Source organism: Argiope bruennichi, chromosome 7 (assembly GCF_947563725.1).
Source record: "Argiope bruennichi chromosome 7, qqArgBrue1.1, whole genome shotgun sequence".
In the NCBI taxonomy this organism is placed as follows: Eukaryota; Metazoa; Arthropoda; class Arachnida; order Araneae; family Araneidae; genus Argiope; species Argiope bruennichi.
In genome coordinates, this window is record NC_079157.1 from 11,853,767 (window position 1) to 11,869,731 (window position 15,965).

Genomic DNA, 15,965 nt, shown 5'->3' on the forward strand with positions numbered 1-15,965 from the left:
GACTTTTTTCTTCTATTAATAAAAGAGAACACGTGTGTTCTTTTTACGACACACAATTTGATCTAGATTTACAAAATTTTGATTTTGTAAATAATTGAATTAATGAAAAATTAAGAAAGTTTTGGATTTTTTTCACGATAGATCTGAAAATAATATAGAATAAAACGGGTTTTTGTACCGTTTTGTAATAAAAAATATTGCATTTTAAATATAAATTTGAGAGTTAATTAACAATAAAATATTATTAAAAATATAGTTTTTAATTAAAATGTGTTGTGAAAATCAGTTTTCTACTATTATATTTTGAATGGAAGATTTCATTGCCGAGATGAAATTCAAATCGTTTTCATTTCTTCATTGAATGTTTAATCAGATGACATTATTCCATTGTTGAAAGTTAAGCAAACGATCCTGTTTACCTGAGGAATCAGTAGAGAAATTACATTATGACATAACACAACATTAAATTAGAAACAGATTTCAATGACAAGTTTTTAATAGCATTATAATATCATGGGACTCGACTCCTTTAAGAATGTTCATTGCGCAATAAACAGAATAGGTGTAAGGCTGTTAAAATATTCCGATTTTGTTGTTTAAAATATTTTTTGGCTTGTTAATCATAAGCATCAAATTAGGCATATTACATGTAATTATTAGTAAACACAACTAACAATTCTGGTAAACCAGATGCGTATGGTTTTCAATATACAGGTTCGTGTTATCTTCTTTGAAAAATGTTCAGTGAAAAACTACAAATGTTGATAACCTTTATGAGATAATTTATATTTCTATCTGTGAAAAACTACAAATATACATAACCTTTATGAGATAATTTATATTTCGATCTGTGAATAGTGTATTAATTATGTCAAATGCTTTACTGAATTTGCAGAAAATCAGCATGTGGATTATTTACGTAACTGAAAGGTCAACTAAAGGTTATTTATCTTAAAATTTCAGTATTTTTTACACTTGTAAGTTTTTAGTAGAGATTACTTGCTGAATATGTCTTTATAATCCCTTCGTTATATAAAAGAATTATTTTTTCCTGGCCAACAAATTTTATTTTGTGTCGATTAAAATGAAATCAAATTATTATGTTTGTATAATCCATAAAAATTACTTTTTTTCGTGATTATTGTACTGATATGGCACCCCATAAATCTTTTATCAACAAATTTAAGAAATTAATAAATTTAATAATAAGATTATGTTTATACCAGTTGTCTGAGGTGATCAACAGGTTCACCAGGTTCGTTTAGTTGTATTAACATCTTGTCGTCCAAGAAACACTGAGGCTATTTTGAGACGTAATTTTGAACTGCAGTCAGATGACATAGACAAAACAGGAGGCGGCATCCCCTTCTCCAAACTTCCGAACCACATCAGTGGGAAGACGTTCGGATTTAACGTGCACCATACCCGCTTACACAACGGTTCATCGGTGGAAATCGGGTCTCGTACCTGAAATCCTCCGATTCCGATAACGAGACCTTGCCACTAGGCCACCACGGTCTTTGGGTCACTAGGAATATTGGCTATAATAGTTTTCAGATTATTCGTTTAGATATAGTTTCATGTCCATGATTCCACGAAATTCTGGAAAATAAAAGCATGATACTTTAATTGTCTATGTTTTCCATGTTTTAGTTCAATTTATTATGTGCATGAGCTTTTCTAAAGGAGACAGAATTGAGACATCATAGAGCTAAAAGAACTAATAAAAACGCAAGAAATGTCTATGATCTAAATCGTAATATCGATATCATAATAACTTCACTTAATAATCTGACTGGTAAATTACAGAGACACAGATAATAAACAGAATTCTTTTTCCTTATCTTTCACAACGGGAAAAAATTAATTGATTAATTATTTAATGAAACAAAGTAAACGGTTTCAATTTCTGGTTAGCAATATAATGTATTGTTAAAAAAACAGACAAAAAGATATTTCCAAAAAATCGTCAGAATTTAGTAAAATTAAAACGTTTATTGAATTGCTTTCTTTAGAAAAACAATTTTTCATATTTTAAAGCAGTGAAAAACTCACTTTTGTGCCATAATATGTTTGAAAATTATCGTATGAAACCGCCAAAATTGAGCTTACTATTTAATTATGTAACATTCTAATTAAAATTTCAAAAAAAAAATTGCTCTGATGTGAAACATTCCAATTTTCCAAAGTATACAAGTTGTGACGTACCCCGACAGCAGATGAGATCACTGAACTTTTTCCTACCCCCCCCCCCCCTCCACCCAGTGTAGAGCGAGAGGTGGAGGAATGTAGGGAATGGAAGACAAAAAAGTAGGCTAAAGGACGGGAAGAAATAACGCAAAAGAAGAGTGTCCAGAGCTAGAATGATATTATTATGTGCCAAACTTGGTAGCTATGGGCTAAATGAACTAGCCTGTAGAGCTTTAACACACACACACACACACATGCACACTTTTATTATTAGCACAGTTAGATTACTTCATCATTTGGTTCCTAGTTTACAGAAAGTTTAAATTTTCAGTTATTCAATATCGTAAATATTTGTGAATATAAATACGAGGATCATATATAATATAAATAATAATATAAAATTAAGATATATATGAAAAGATCTAATATAAAAGAAATAATATAAAGAAATAATATAAAATTAAGATATATATGAAAAGATCTAATATAAAAGAAATAATATAAAATTAAGATATATATTCTAATATTTCTCAAAATGTATCTGCACTGATCACGTGATTGTCATCGATTGCTATGAAGAATATTTCCCCCAGCAAAACCATACTGATGATGTGTACATTTTATTAAAAAACTTCAACCGAATATGGAAGTGACGAAGTTCATTATTTTGCAGTCTTAGGCTCCATTGTATAGCTCCTAGTTTAATACATTGGTCAATATAGTCTCATATTTCATCCCATTTTTAAAAAAAAATTAATCTGCATATTAATTTATTTTGGTTAATTATTCATTTCAATATTTTTATGAAAAATGTAAACGCTTTTTTATTATTACTTTATTGTGACACATGATAGCGTGGCTGTGTACAATAAATGCCGTAATAACTCGCGTCCAGTGGGGAGGCACACCCTCATTTGTCTTATTAATATAGAAATCTTTATTAAACATTTTTGGTACCGTTATAATTGTATTCATACATAGGTTTAATTGCTGAATTGTTTTCGAAATGCTTGAAAAATTGAAAATACAAGGAGAAAAACCCATTTCAAAGAGTACAACTTTAATTTATTTCTGATTTATGTTAATGAAACCGAAGTAAATTAATTAAATAAAAGTTTAATTAATTAATTAATATAAAGTAAGTAAGTTTCGTAATAACTGGCACACTTGTGTAGCACCCGAATGGAACAAGATTTGGTTAGCAAACTTTGGATTTACTTAGCAATCCTCCTAGGGTTTCTTGAGCGTTAGAGAACCGAAGGTAGGCACCCACCCCCAAATATTTATAATTTAAATTATATTTCCAATTCATTGCAGAAGACTAAAGCTTCATTTCCTTCTAACAAAGCCACATTTTCAAATTATTTGAGTCGATTAAAGTCACTGTTGTCAGATATCCATCGATCCATTTGCCAGTGCGTTCCGATGATAAACACCTGCACACAGGGCACGATTGTTTTCCGATAAAGTAAATTTTCAAAACTCTAAACTATTGTTTTCGGTATCTCACTCGCACTTTACAGCACAAAGGGAAAGCCAGAGATCTCTATCTAGGATCGAACTTCAGCCAAGGACAAAGCATCTTCGACAAAATCAGAACAAATATCTCGGGTTGCTTAAAGATTTAAAGATTCTAGTTGATAGATATTCTTTTGTTCGGTCCTGTAAATAATGCCCTCAGATTTAATTTAATTAGTTTTGAGGTATACGATACATTGTAGGAAATGAATTTTAAGCAAATTATAGGAAAAGTGGCAAGAATAAACATTGTGCGAAAACTTTAAATATGAATAAAATAATAGATGAAAAGACATTTATTGAAAATATCAATAATTGAAAAGTAAAAAGTTTTGGGAATCTTTATGTATTTTTGTCCCTGAAACTGTTGAGGCTTGTATTACTGAATTTAATATTTTATGATATTTTATACAACTCAAATTTTGATTTGGATGAAAGATTTCAAGATACATAAGGACTCTTTTAGAAAATGTCTCTAAATTCTAAAACGCATGTCAGAAGGCAAGCTTCATATCTGAGTTAGCATTTACTCATAAAACTTCCCTTCCATGCCAGTATATTTATTAACTCAGATTTTCATGTGATAAAATATTCCTATTGTGTTGTTTCCTTTGGAAGATTGGTAATTATAAAACATCATTTGACGATCTGAACGATTTTCAAACTCTAGGTGCTTAACTATACTCGTAAAGTGACTTCCGATGCCGAGTACAGTTAAGCATCTAGAGCTTGAAAATTGTTATAGCTAAGCATCTGGAATATAGTAAATATAGTTAAGCATTTAGATTATAATAAATATAGCTAAGCATCTAGAGTTTGAAAATTGGTGTAATTAAGCATCTAGAGTATAGTAAGTATAATTAAGCATCTAGAATATAGGAATTATAATTAAGAATTTAGAGTATAGTAAATTTAATTAAGCATGAAGAGCTTGAAAATTGGAGTAATTAAGCATCTAGAGTATAGTAAGTATAATTAAGCATCTAGAATATAGGAATTATAATTAAGCATTTAGAGTATAGTAAATGTAATTAAGCATGAAGAGCTTGAAAATTGCTGTAGTTAAGCATCTAGAGTGTAGTAAGTATAATTAAGCATCTAGAATCTAGGAATTATAATTAAGCATTTAGAGTGTAGTAAGTATAATTAAGCATCTAGAATATAGGAATTATAATTAAGCATTTAGAGTATAGTAAATTTAATTCAGCATGAATAGCTTGAAAATTGCTGTAGTTAAGCATCTAGAGTATAGTAAGTATAATTAAGCATCTAGAATATAGGAATTATAATTAAGCATTTAGAGTAGAGTAAATTTAATTAAGCATGAAGAGCTTGAAAATTGCTGTAGTTAAGCATCTAGAGAGTAGTAAGTATAATTAAGCATCTAGAATATAGGAATTATAATTAAGCATTTAGAGTATAGTAAATTTAATTACATTTACTATACTCTATGAATAGCTTGAAAATTGCTGTAGTTAAGCATCTAGAGTGTAGTAAGTATAATTAAGCATCTAGAATATAGGAATTATAATTAAGCATTTAGAGTATAGTAAATTTAATTAAATTTACTATACTCTATGAATAGCTTGAAAATTGCTGTAGTTAAGCATCTAGAGTGTAGTAACTATAATTAAGCATCTAGAATATAGGAATTATAATTAAGCATTTAGAGTATAGTAAATTTAATTAAGCATGAAGAGCTTGAAAATTGCTGTAGTTAAGTATCTAGAGAGTAGTAAGTATAATTAAACATCTAGAATATAGGAATTATAATTAAGCATTTAGAGTATAGTAAATTTAATTAAATTTACTATACTCTATGAATAGCTTGAAAATTGCTGTAGTTAAGCATCTAGAGTGTAGTAAGTATAATTAAGCATCTAGAATATAGGAATTATAATTAAGCATTTAGAGTATAGTAAATTTAATTAAATTTACTATACTCTATGAATAGCTTGAAAATTGCTGTAGTTAAGCATCTAGAGTGTAGTAAGTATAATTAAGCATCTAGAATATAGGAATTATAATTAAGCATTTAGAGTATAGTAAATTTAATTAAGCATGAATAGCTTGAAAATTGCTTTAGTTAAGCATCTAGAGTGTAGTAAGTATAATTAAGCATCTAGAATATAGGAATTATAATTAAGCATTTAGAGTATAGTAAATTTAATTCAGCATGAATAGCTTGAAAATTGCTGTAGTTAAGCATCTAGAGTGTAGTAAGTATAGTTAAGCATATTGAGCTAAAAAAATTTTATACTTAAGTATCTAGAATTTGAAAATTGTTATAGTTAAGTGCCTAGAGTAGAGTATGTATAGTTAAGCCTTTAAAGTTTGAAAGACTCGAGATTATGATGAGTCTTCACTTTTCAGACCTTGCAGACTTCGAAAAATACATTTTTGGCATCATGTCTCCCTGTCTTTTTGTGAAATCTGTAACTCAAAAACTCTTTGAACTAAGCGGATGAAATTTGGTATATGGATTTACAAATAAAGTTGTAGATTTCGGCCAAATTTTGAACGTAATCTATTCACAGGAAATCCGTTCTGTCTGTCGGTCTGTACTTTCAAAAAGAAGTAAATGCTATATTTCAAAAACGCAATGATTTATGACATCAAATTTGGTATGGGATTTTGTGATTACCTGTAAAGTTTTGTTTCAATCGGTTGATAAAAACATGTCCAAAACATAAAATCGATTTTCGGATATTATAACGCACGCCAGAGATGAATCACCAAATAACTCGCCAAGGATAACAAGATAGATCCAATAAAAATGCTAAATTCGCGCCAAAAGTTAATATTCTGTAACTAGTGTACGTTAGTGCCATGTAATGCGAGTATACGAGAAAATTTTGTAGGGACCACTTCCGCTGTTTGCTTATTGCCTATACAAAGGTTTTTTTCCTTCAAAGATTTCTACTATTTAAAACATTTGGCTCGATTAAAATGTGTGCTTTTATGTATTTGCAATATACATTTACCCGTATATATTTTCCGGTATATCCAGATGATAAATATCTATATTCATGGCACGATTATTTTCGGGTAATACAAAATTTTAAAACCCTGAACTATCGTGTCAGATATCTCAACTGCATTTTAGCAACACAAAAGAGGGTTTGATAAATCTTTTATCCCGTATCTAGAGCACATCCAAAGACAAAGAACTTTGACAAAATCAAGACACACGTCTGTGGTTATCCAAAGTATAAACATTCCTTTGTCTGATTCTACAAATAATGCCCTCAGATTTATTTTAATTAGTGAGCGATGCGATACATATTGTAAACGAATTTTGAGCGAATTAAAGGAATTAGAGCTGAGAGTAAGATGCGCACAAAACTGTGAAAATGAGCCGAACAATAGATTAAAGAAGATTCTGGTAGAAATTTATTTAATCCATTCTTCAATAGGAAAAAAATTAGTTATTCTTTGATTTAAAAGGTCATTTATAATTAGTTTTATAGGTCTTTTATAGTTAATTTTTCATATTCTTTTATAATTAGTTTAAAATGTAAGTTTCAAGAATGTTTAAAATATTATACACTTATTGATTCGTCAATCTAGCCTTCAACATGTATTTACAAGCTGCGCGTTTCACAGGGTTATTTAATTTATAATTAGTTTTATAGTTGAGGTTGATTGATTGCTGGAGATTTTGATTTCTTAGGCTCGTGCAGACTTAAGAAAGGGGATCATAGGTATCATTGAAAGAATGTTGTAAGCATGAAAGATTTTTATCCCTCACTCGGTGAATGAGAAAAGACTGAAGTCGTCACTTTTCTAGAGAGCGTGTTAAAAATAATTAAATAAAAATTAGGAATTGGCTCAGGAAATTACACTATTTTTAGAATGAAATTAATAAGAGCTAAATTAAAAATTGATAAGTTAATCAGGATTAAAATTAGATTAAGAGACATCATTAGATATATATTAGAATGTCCTAAAAGTTTCTTTCTAATCGTACTATTAATGGCCTCACTTAGCTCTGCTTGTGCAAACATGCAGGCTTATCTGTTAGTTGTCTTTGTCATTGGTTTCAGTCGTACCAGAGCTCTTTGTCCATTCTTTTGTCCATTTGGCGGGATTGGAAAGGCGTCATTTTCTACGAGCTTCATCCTCAAGATGAGACAATAAATTCTACGAAATACTGTCATCAACTGGATCATTTGAAAGCTGCTATAGCTAAAAAAATGGCCAGAATTAACGAACAGAAGAAGGCGTTGTTTTTCATTATAACAACGCGAGACCACATATTGCATTAATCGTCAGAGAGAGGCTCTTACAGTTCGATTGGGATATTTTACGGCATCCTGCATACTCTCCAGATCTCTCTCCATCTGATTATTACTTCTTTCTGTATTTATAAAATTTTCTTCGCGATAAGCGCTTTAAATCCATCAGCGAAATAAAAGCGCACCTCGAGGATTATTTCCTGTCCGAAGCACAACAATTTTGGAAAGAAGGCATAATGAGGCTTCCTGAGAGATGGAAGAAGGTAACAGAGCAAAAGGTTCTAATGTAACCTTTTGCTCTGTTACAGTTTGATTGGGATATTTTACGGCATCCTGCATACTCTCCAGATCTCTCTCCATCTGATTATTACTTCTTTCTGTCTTTATAAAATTCTCTTCGCGATAAGCGCTTTAAATCCATCAGCGAAATAAAAGCGCACCTCGAGGATTATTTCCTGTCCGAAGCACAACAATTTTGGAAAGAAGGCATAATGAGGCTTCCTGAGAGATGGAAGAAGGTAACAGAGCAAGAGGTTCTAATGTAACCTTTTGCTCTGTTACAGTTTGATTGGGATATTTTACGGCATCCTGCATACTCTCCAGATCTCTCTCCATCTGATTATTACTTCTTTCTGTCTTTAAAAAATTCTCTTCGCGATAAGCGCTTTAAATCCATCAGCGAAATAAAAGCGCACCTCGAGGATTATTTCCTGTCCGAAGCACAACAATTTTGGAAAGAAGGCATAATGAGGCTTCCTGAGAGATGGAAGAAGGTAACAGAGCAAGAGGTTCTAATGTAACCTTTTGCTCTGTTACAGTTTGATTGGGATATTTTACGGCATCCTGCATACTCTCCAGATCTCTCCCCATCTGATTATTACTTCTTTCTGTCTTTAAAAAATTCTCTTCGCGATAAGCGTTTTAAATGCATCAGCGAAATAAAAGCGTACCTCGAGGATTATTTCCTGTCCAAAACACAACAATTTTGGAAAGAAGGCATAATGAGGCTTCCTGAGAGATGGAAGACGGTAACAGAGCAAAAGATTCTAATGTAACAAAATAAACAATATCTTAAACAGTAAATATTGTGTATTCATTTCATATTAGAATTAGGAAAGAAACTTATAGGACAACCTAATATATATAACTTAAACCTAACTCACTAACACGAAACGAAACTTATGAAATTCTATTTAAAATTTTGCTATACAGAAGGGAACGTCTGATAGGGATTTCTAATTGGTATTTATATTTCTTTTCGGAAAACGTAGCTTTGACGTAAAAAAAAGACAGTTGGAAATTTGAATATCCTACAATTTCAAATGATGTTTATGTGGTCAATATTCAAGAAAATACAGCTAGAATTCAAATGGAAAATAATATTCTAATTTTTATGCTTGAAAGCATTCTTTGTTATGCCGGAATGCATCCAGGTATATTTCTGATGATAAACTGTTAACTTTAAATTCAATTTTTATTGTTTTTTCCTTGAATGATGACCACACCAAAACTATTTGAAATATTAGAACAGCATTTTTAGAATATAATTTTCCTACCTACCTCGAATTTTAAAAAAATAGAAAATTATTTATAAATACTTTTTAAAAAGTAATATGAATCTGAAATTCGTACTGGATATTCCCTTCTGCATAGTATGTGTTTAGAGGAACCATAATACTTTTGTTCAAATTTTAAAAACATTTCTTTTTTTCGATTCTTTTTGAAATTTTACCTTCTTGTGTAATTTACTTCCTATTTCAATAAGTTGCATTACATTTCAGCGACTCATTTTGAAAGTGCTTTAATAATATCTATAACTTCTTTAACTTTTACCCTGAGGTTGATATCCTTTTATTTAAATGTTAAAAAAAATCGATGTTTCTTCTTTCCTTTTCCTTAACTTGTCATATATTATAGTGCAAATATAATGGCATTCCTTGAATGAAAAATCAAATGTTACATCAATAAAACTGCAGATATGTGCTTTTCTTAATTCTTACATATTTCATGCCAATGAACTGGATTATTATATTCTTTAGAGACCTTAGATCATCAAGAAAAATATTTGCCTGAAAAAAAAGATTTATAGATGCTTCTTTCCGCCTCTCATTTCATCTGTCATTCTTTTCATCATTACAGATTTACAACGCTATTTATTGCCAGCAATTTTTCTTTACTTTGCTCGAAATTCATTTCCCATAATGCACCGGAATCCTTGAAATGATTAGAATAAATCTCAGAGCATTATTTGCAAAAGCAAAGAAATATTTTTTTATTCGGATTCTTTAGACAACTCAACGCTAAGAAATATCACTAATCTTTATTTTCTGGGGGGGGGGAGTAAAAATATGTTTTTTCTAAATGTTCTCATTTTTCTTCTTTTGGTTGTATGCATTGAAGTTGAAAATTATTTAGCCATATGTTACTGAATTTAACATGAACGTTATGATAGTTTAATTAAGTAATCCGACTAGGTTCAAATCATACATTTGGATGAAAATTCACATTTTCATTTTTTTTTATTTGCAGTTTCTAAAAATATCACGTTTCCAGTGATATTTTTTTTGTCTCTAATTCAATTACAAGATAATTTATAGTAAACTGTTGATATGTAAATGATGCTTATTAATAAGCGTTTAAAAACTTTAAAAGCAATTTCTGAAGAACGAGCTTTTTTATATTTGTATTGTAGGAGCATCGTCATAGCTTAAAAAATAATCAAGATGTCTTATTGCAATTTATAATTAGTGTTTGTTATGTTATGCAGAATGTGGTGAAGCATGGATTTGATGTTAAATGCTCTAGAAGGGGATTTATGATTTATGAACGTTAATTATAAATTATGAACGTTTTAATATAAAATTCCAAAATTTCATATATTACACACACAAATTTTATTTTTGAGTATAATTCTTAGATAATAGTTACTTACACTCGAAGATATATTACACATGCAATGTTACAAAGAAAAATGAAAAACTGTAACATTTTTTTTCTTTAGAGAAATCCTAGCTTTTTAAATGAATGTTAAAATTTACATCAAACTATCCTTTTTTTCTTTAAAAGCTCCACACGCACACATGCGCACACACTTATCTTTATTATTAGTATTGAATAGATATAGATTAATTCGAAGCAATGCTAGAAAAATACAGTGAGATACATATAGAAAACAGCACATATAGATACTAACAGCCGCAGCAGACAACTAATAAATCATACAAAACAGCTTCGCATAAGTAATTAGAGAGTTCAGTAATCAAGGAGAGAAATATTACTTATGGGAGCGCCTTCTCTTATATAATCTCCATGACAATGCATAGAATTTTTTAGAAATATCTTCGAATTTTGGATCCTGAGAAAGGTATCATTCTCATCCTTTTGCTTCCCCAAATTTATATTTTTTTACCACCAAAATTGTCATTAAGTTACCAAATTTTTGGCAAGTACGTCCCTAATTTTAGAAGCCATTGACTAAGCATTCATTCAATATTCATTAAAAATATTTATTAATCTCTCTTTCTTACGATGGCCACAGCGCAACAGCGCAGAAAATACTCTTACAAATTTGCAACAAACAAAACAAACATGTTTTATATATACAACACCCAATTTCACCCCCCGCCCAATTATTATTATATATATATATATATAATAATTTCACTTTTATTCTCATTTTATCCTTATATTAATAAAAAGAAACATCTTATAAACATTTAAATATTTGTTTGATTTTTAAAAAAAAATCATATCGAAATAAATAAGAATACCATAAATGGGAATTACATTTTAAAAGCCGAAAAAAATATTTTCCATTAAAAAAAATGTGCAAAATTTGTGGCATGGTTCTTAAGAATTTGTTAAACCGAAGAAGATAATGGGTACAAATTCCATACTGGCACCTACGTTATTTTGTAAAAACAAAAGAATCGTTATAAATTCCTACTTGTAGTTCCAACCGCAAAAATTTGAGTACTGAAAAAAAAATGCTATTTTAAATGATACAGTAAAATTCAGTTTTTTTTAAGGGATAGGGCAGCGAAATTATATCATAATGATTTGAAAAAAAGTGGTGAAAATTAAATTTAGAATGGAAAATGTCTTATTTGTGATGATTAATTAATCAAAAATATTAAATAGCTCTGTTTGCGACCGTAGCAGAGATAATATAGAAGTAAGGGAGTGCGTGAGAAAGCTTTGGAGGGGGAGTGGGGTGAGAAGCAACCTATTCTTGGGAATCATGAAAAAATTATTTTTAATTCAGTGGGTGTAGTATTTCCAAAACTTTCTCGCATAGACTCTAATAAAGTAGCTATTCCACAGAACACCTTGCATGGCATTGGCATTCAATAATTTTTAAATATTATTTGAATATTTTAATTAATTCATAATTTGAAATATTATTGTCATAACCAGTAGGAGTTATCTTCCAAGACTTTCTCACATATTCTCTAGTAAACTTGTCAATCCAGAGAACGCCTTCCATGGCATTGACGTACAATAATTATGAAATATTAACCTTTGGTATGAATTTAACATTTTTACTAAATCTATCGTATGATCCTTGGCGATATTTTTGGCGATTAATCCTTGGCATTGTGTTGATAGTACAAGAAAATCGAAAGTATTTTAGACTTCTTCCTTACCGGTTGTAACAAAAAATTTTCATATTGCTATACTTGTACCCACAAAATTACATACAAAATTTCATATATTTAAGTGCTTGCGTTTTTTGATTTATTGCTTTTATATATTTCTGAAGGTACAACTCGACAGATGGCCAACACCATATTGGATTTGGCTTAAAATTTGCTAGATGTTTACACTATAGATGTCAAATCTACGAACAAAATTTTATTTATCCAGCTTTCTTCGTTTTGTAGTTATTATGTTAAATTACATTCGTACAATCGGACAGACATACTTTCTCAAAATATAACAGAAATCTACAAATTTGGTACAAAGACCATATATCAAATTTCATCCGTCTACTTAAGACTGTTTTTGAATGACAGACTGACTGACAGACGACCAGTCTAAAATGTGTTTTTCGAACTTAGGGAAAATCTAAACCGTGGAGAATCGTCAAAATCTCGAGTTCGAATTTTTTGGCGTTTACAATACTTTTACTATCTTCGCAGATAAGAATGTAAGAGTTGCTAAAATTCAGAAAAATCTTGCACAAATATCAAATTTATGTCATTGAAAAGACAATTTTTTTAAATTTTGAAACGATGCAAAATTAATTTTTGTGCCATAATATTTTGGGAAATTATCAAGAAAAGCACCAAAATTCATCTTAATTTTCAATTAATTAGAATTCTAAAAAAAGCATTCCAAAGTTCACATTCCCACCCTTCAAAATATAAATGTGTCAGATTTAGGACAAATATAAATGTGTCAGCACACGCAGATACAGAAACACAAACGCACACGCATTCATCATTATTATTAGTTGAGATACAATTCTCGCGTTAAAAACAGTTTAGCAAATTGTTTATATTCAAAAGGGGGAGAAATTTTCTTTCCCTTTTTATCTTTGTGTAAAAGAAGTCTACCTTCACATTTTGAGTTGCAATAAGAGAAAGGGATTTTTATATAAACTTTTCTAATCACAATAACGCTTTTTTATTTAAACAATAAGAAACAATGTGCCCCCTACTATTATATATCCAATTGTTTGACATAGTGGTACATTTTGGATAGACAATCCAAAAATTTAAATTACTAAGAAAAGGATTTCCAAAATATTTCCTCCAGATTTTGATACTTTTGATGACAATTTAACTTTTTTTTTCAAGATAATAGAAACTATAATTTATTGTAATTTAGTCTCATGGAATTTACTGAAGATGATCTAGATATAAAGTTGAGAATTCATTTGTTTGCTAGTTTGAGTTTTATATAATTCTAGAACTTTTGAGGGATTCAAACAAAATTTGATACATTCATTAGCATTTTCAAAGAGTAACTGCACTATCAAAACCTTATTACTTCACTAGAAAAAGGATGAAATAAGGATAAAATAATTTTACAGTTTGCAATTATATCTCAGAAATATTTCATTTCACAAGAGGTATTTTTACACCATCTTAACATTTAAGACATCAACTTTTTATTCACATAAATTTAATTTTTGTATAACTATTTCTACGATTTCAATCAATTTTTCTAAATTAATTATAATAATTTATAACGATTCCTTTTTCCGTTGTAATATTAAGTTTATTTATATGTGTTAAACGGGTTAAACAAGAACGTCGTTTATCCGAAATTTTTAATATTAATTAATTACTTTTCTAATTAGGGTTAAGGATTCTAAAACATTTTGAGAGGTGGAATATTTGAATTTCGAAATTGTGCACCGTAGAATTATACGTACTTTGTTTTTTTTTTGCAACAAATAAATACAATGCTACTAAAAATTTATAATTTATTTCACGTTCATTGGTATTAAACCCATATAAATTATTCCCATTGCTAAGCGATAATTATTTACTAAAGGATTCCATAAAAATCCTCACTTTTTTTTAATTTAAAAAATATTTTTGGTTATTATAATTGAATTTTAAATTTTACTTCAAGAGTTTAAAAGGTTTTAGGATAATTATAACTGGAGCTGTAATGATCTGGTTACTTAATTTACTGTTAATGATTTTCAAGGCACAAATTTGGCCAATTAAGTAATTAATTAGCATTTTCGTTCACAATTAGCGATAATGAAAATTAGAAGGAAGGAAACGATAATTATCACTTAATTTTAGAAAATGTCCTCGCACTTGGTGGGCTGATAGCAATTCACCGACAAATTGACTGGTATAATTAATATTAATGGCCACATTAACATAAAAATCGATTGAAATTTAATGGAAATATGAACGATTATGTATTTAAAAGTTGCAGAAGATCCATGGATTATATTAATTTTCGAATAAGAAAAATAATTATTTCATTTATTTTCAATTAAGCAAATTATATGCAAAGAAAATATTATACTCATCAAGAAATTGAAACTGTTAGATTTGGACCTCGACATTTTAGATCTTCTTGAGGTTGTACAAATTATTTTTGTAAATACGATATCTCTGTGTACCTGACAATACTAAAACCTGAGCAATATGGATGGAACATGGTATCCTATTGTTATGAATTCATTATATTGCTTCCCTTCACGGAATTTAACCTATGAGATTTGAATGAACATCAGTGTTGTAGATGATTTTAAGTGTGGAAAAACTTTTTTTTGGACTATGTCTTGTATGCTTATGGTGGCAACACCACACCCTTGCTCTTCGTTTCAGTATCCTAAGACGCCCACTTTTCAAAGATTTTATCTCACTAAGGGTTGAAACGCCGAAGAATGTGTGCCTTTTCGGAATTAACTTCAATTAATTACGAATTTCTCCTCTTTTCATCTATCCTCTCACTCCTATTTTGTGTAATTAAACCCATTCTAACTCATGCGCGAAAGCGAGTAGGGTTGTAGGGTTTTAGAATCCGCTAGCAAATAATAGCTTTTGTTAAAAATTCGTAATATTTTTTGATATATATATATATATATATATATATATATATATTGTCACGTAGATGCTATAGTATAGAACTGAATGACACAAACAAGAGGTAGAGCTATACCAATTTATTAACTCAACTCTGAACTGAGAATACAGTGACTGACAAATCTTCTGCTTTTATACAAGCAAAGAAAGTTCCAGAATACTCTTCTGGTGACAGTAAGAAAAGTTCAGAAGACTTGTCTGGTAAATTAAAGAAATGTCCAGTATCTTCTGGAACAGGAAATAAAGGAAAACATAAAATTGAGGAATTAAGTATTTACATATACTATTAATCGAATTGTCTCTAGCGGGATTCGAACCCAGGTCTTTTGATCATGAGACCAGTGCCATGACCATTCGGACATGGATATTCGACGGTACTTCTTCAATGCTGCAATATATAATATGTTAAAACTAAAATCAAACATTTTAATAAATTTCCGAATCATTTTAGAAAAACATC

At 29.6% G+C, this 15,965-nt stretch overlaps 1 protein-coding gene across 6 annotated transcripts in view; it reads left to right on the forward strand.

The window, feature by feature from the left end:
• Positions 1-15,965, forward strand: part of LOC129975690 (endothelin-converting enzyme 1-like) — a 333,428-nt gene that overhangs the window by 42,170 nt on the left and 275,293 nt on the right. The gene's annotated exons all lie outside the window — the stretch shown is intronic.